A 4,306-nucleotide genomic window follows, 5' to 3' on the forward strand; every position below is an offset into this window, starting at 1 on the left:
ACCAGCAATAAGAAGAGCTTAAAGCTTCTACCACTTCACCAGCAAACTTCTCTACATCTGTGTCTCCCAACCTTTGTATCTCGTCTCCATCCTCTCCACCTGTGGACCACACCACAGAGATGGTCCAGTTGGTGTGAGGTTCCTGATGGGCCCTAGGCCATGGAGCTGCCCCTGAACAGAAATTGAGATGGTGTCCAGAGCTGAGAGTGGAACAGAAAGGGGAGACTGTGGTGCCAAGGGGAGGGTTTGCATAACCATGGGAGAGCAACTTCAAGGTCCAAAGGAGTTGCCCAAATGAGGAGACCTTCCAGCACATAAAACCAGGGATGGAAAACCCAAAGACAGACGAGCTGGCTGGTGGGTCAAGCAGGCTAGTGACTGTTTACAATACTTCAATGCCCCTGTCTCCCATGACCTATAGGAGAAAGTCCAAAAGGGGAAAGAGTGGTATGAAGGTAGGAAATGGAAATATCCCAAGAGCCCTAAATATTTCCCCACTACTTTTTTAAAAAAACTGCCAGATAGATTATAAATAGCAGTGACTGCAGATGGTGAGAAGCAATGAGAGTGAGGGGCTGCCATGTTGATTGTGTCTGGCCCGGCCTGCTCAGGAGGCGAGCACCCCATCATTCCCCAATAAATCAGCAGGTCATTTTTCACTGAACTGAAGCTCAATACTCCCATCGTTTTCTCCCCTAACCAGCCCCGAGATTGCTCTGTGCTCTTTATTACCTTTCAATGACTTAAGCCCCTGAACTGAATAACTTCATCAAGGTGTCAACCTAAACAGATTTTCCCCATAATGGCCCAACTCTCACAGGTTCTTAATGAAAAATATTGATTCCCAAGGATTAGTTGCAGATTTATGTGTTGGGATGCTGATCTCTCTGTCACCTGGCACCTTATCAGGAGATGAAAGGACCTAGCTCCCCTTCGTGGTTTTAAAAAAGCAATCACTGGCTATGTCAGGGGGCAGCTTAGGTCCAGAAAAACAAATAAAATTCTGTGTCTGGATCCCATGGAATACTTAACAGATAGCGAAGGGAGTGGCAGGGCCTGGCACCCACACACCTGTCTCTCTTTCCTCATTAAGCATCTTCACTGGTTGGGTTCTGGGGGGACCAGGCATGGAGGAGCTGGGAGCAGCCCTCTTGGTATGACTGATCTCGGGGACACAGTCTGGAGGCTAGAGTACACCCTGTCTGGGGCTGGAGACACTAACTGGAAGGAATTCAGCAGCTGCTGTCTCCAAATGGCATTCAGTCAGCATCAGCCTAAGTTGGCTCTGCCAACTCACACTGTTAAACATGATTCTCAAGGGATGAAGTTGAGACTCTGGCACCTAAAACCTCAGAATCACTCCCATCACCCAGAGGTGGCTGAGATGACATGATTCATCCTTTATCTGTTTGATAAACATTTATGGAGGGTCTACGGTGTGCCAGGCACTGTGCAAGGCATTGGGGACACAGTGGTCAGCAGAGTCAGATATGGGTTCCTCCTCTCGTGGAAAAGGCCCCCCACAAAAAAAAACCCCACATAAATAAATGTAAAACCGCAGCTGTAATGAGACAAGTTCCCACATAGGGATGAGGACAGGGCTGCAAGAGCCTGAAATGAGAGGCCCTACCTTGTGAGAGAGGTCAAGAGAGATTCTCCAAGGAAGTGATGGTCAAGTTACACCAGAAGAATAGGGAGTGTTTTGGAAAAGAAGGGAGGCTGGGGAGTACTTGGGCAGAGAAATAGTGTCTGCATAACGCCTTTGGGGTCATTATCCTGAGAACAACAATAAGCCATTAAAGGATTTTAAGCAGGAGGGTGACCTGACCTGATCTTTACTTCACAAAGATCACTTTGGCTGCTCTGTGAAGAACAGATGGAAACAGCTTTGGAGCAAAAACAGGAAGAAGAGGAAGGCTTAGGAGGGTGGTCTAGGCAAGAGACAAAGCAACGATGAAGATGGAGATGGAGAAAGTGGACAGAATGGAGGAGATTTGGGAGGGGAAATCTACAGGCCTGATGCTGAATTGAATGTGGGACAGGGATAGGCTGAGGGGAAGGAGGAACAAGGATAATTCCCACAGTTCCTGACTGAGCCATTGCTTCTCTGAAATGATGGCTTCTCACTAGGGGCCCCCATGAGGTTCCCTAATCACTGGAAAGCACTGCAGAGCAAAGTGCTTCATGAGCTTTTCTCTTCCTACAGCAGGGTGAGCAAACTGCTAACTGCTAAGTCACTTCAGTCATGGCCGACTCTGTGTGACCCCATAGACTGCAGCCCACCAGGCTTCCCCGTCCCTGGGATTCTCCAGGCAAGAACACTGGAGTGGGTTGCCATTGCCTTCTCCAATGCATGAATGTGAAAAGTGAAAGGGAAGTCGCTCAGTCGTGTCTGACTCTTCATGACCCCATGGACCGCAGCCTACCACGCTCCTCCATCCATGGGATTTTCCAGGAAAGAGTACTGGAGTGGGGTGCCATCGCCTTCTCCGAGGGTTGGCAAAAGTCTTCCGTAAACAGCCAGGTAGAAAATATGTGTAGCTCTGAAAGCCATCCTTTCTCTGTTATTCAGCTCTGCTGTTGTAAAGCAAAAGCAGCCACGGGCAACATGTAACAAATGGGTGTGGCTGTGTTCCAATAAAACTTTATTTACAAAAACAAAAGGCCAACAGGGTTGGCCTCTGCCCAAGAGAACCTGGATGAATGGGATGAATGTGAAAACTCAGCTGACCCCAGGATTTCCCAGTCTCAGTAAGCTGGAGTATTCCATTGAAACAGGGCATTCATTCCCAGGCCTGGAAACTTTGGACCTGCCCAGGAAAATGAAGTGGAACATTGAGAACTCTGAGGGCCCACGTCCCCAAAAAAGACTTCAGGTCAGGGGAAGACTCACAGAGCTGGGGCTGAGCTCATAAAATAGAACTTCAGCTTCTTCAGGCCTCCTCAGGGGCCCCCAACAACTTTCAGAGAGGAACCCAGGACAAGTCTTTCCCATACATATCCATCTGTATTTATAACAGAATTTTTTTTTTTTAAGCACCAGAAGGGTACATACATAAAAAACTAGTAAGCACTTATCTATACGCCTGGGAGTGGAAAGAGACTTTCACATGTATACATTTATATATCATTTTAGGTTTTGAACCATAGGAATAACATTACTCAAGCATTGTCTACTTGAAAAAATTCATAAGTATGTTTGTTCATAAAACACCCTCTGTTTCTATAATAGATAGAAATGTATCTAGTTGCCTACCGTCAGAATTTTTTAACTGTTGAAAAATACTCATATTTATCTGAAAAATTACAACCTAGAACTAGGCCTGGGCCACAGCTTTGCGAACATCCCTGTAAAACTGGGCTGTAAGAATGAGAGGCACAGCCAGCTGCTGGGGTACAGGGCTGACTGCGTAACACAGGGGCTGCAGAGCCTCAGGTGACCAGGAACTCCTGGAGGATGAGGTGCTGTCCCACTCCCCCTGTGCCCTCCCCCATCCCTGGATTGAGCTGAATCGAGGACCAGCTGCTCTCCACTTCCCTGCTCCCACTCTGCCCTCTCACCTCCAGCCGTGGCTCCTCTACCCACCCTGTTCCTGGTGGCTCTGGTGGGCCGACTTGTGGCCCAGGCTCTGGACTGCCACGTGTGCGCCTACAGTGGGGAGAACTGCTTCAAGCCCATGTGCTGCCTGGCCGTGGTCACCTACGGCACAACTACACAGACTTACTACACCCCAGTCAGGATGAAGGGGAGCAAGCCTTGTGTGCCCAGCTGCTTTGAGACCATATACAATGGCTGCTTCAAGCTCATACGCACCACATCCTGCTGCCAGCACAACCTCTATAATGGCTCTGGCCTCTTGGCTCCCTGGCCCCTGGCCCTGGTCCTCATACTCCTGGTCACCCTCGGGAGTCTGCTGTAAAGCCCTGTCGCACTGGCTGCAGATTCACTGGAGGGCAAAGCGCAGAGCAGCGTGGCCCCACCCTCTCCCACTGCACTCCCCACCCACCCCTCCCCTCCCCAGACCTCCCCAGCCACACTCAGGACTACCTGCAAAAGGACTCTTGACCTCCCCCAGCCACCCTGGGGTCTGCTTCCAGGTCATGACCTGTTGTTTTTCTAAAGGCTGATGTAGGACCACAAAATAAATAGATAAAAATAAAATTAGGCATAGGGCAGATTTTAAGCACAGCTCCAATGTACACAGGACTGCAGATTATCCCGTGAAAGGTTAACAAAAGCACTGTTTTCCAGTTTGGTTCTCAGGTCTGCTGTCTCAGTTAGTAGAAGTCTGCTTCTAATTTCTCC

The 4,306-nt window shown here is 49.0% G+C and overlaps 1 pseudogene; it reads left to right on the forward strand.

The window, feature by feature from the left end:
* Positions 1 to 1,953: 1,953 nt before the first annotated feature.
* LOC138076168 (ly-6/neurotoxin-like protein 1 pseudogene) lies at positions 1,954 to 3,920 on the forward strand (annotated as a pseudogene).
* The last annotated feature ends 386 nt before the right edge of the window (positions 3,921 to 4,306 follow it).

Source organism: Capricornis sumatraensis, chromosome 3 (assembly GCF_032405125.1).
Source record: "Capricornis sumatraensis isolate serow.1 chromosome 3, serow.2, whole genome shotgun sequence".
Classification (NCBI taxonomy): Eukaryota; Metazoa; Chordata; class Mammalia; order Artiodactyla; family Bovidae; genus Capricornis; species Capricornis sumatraensis.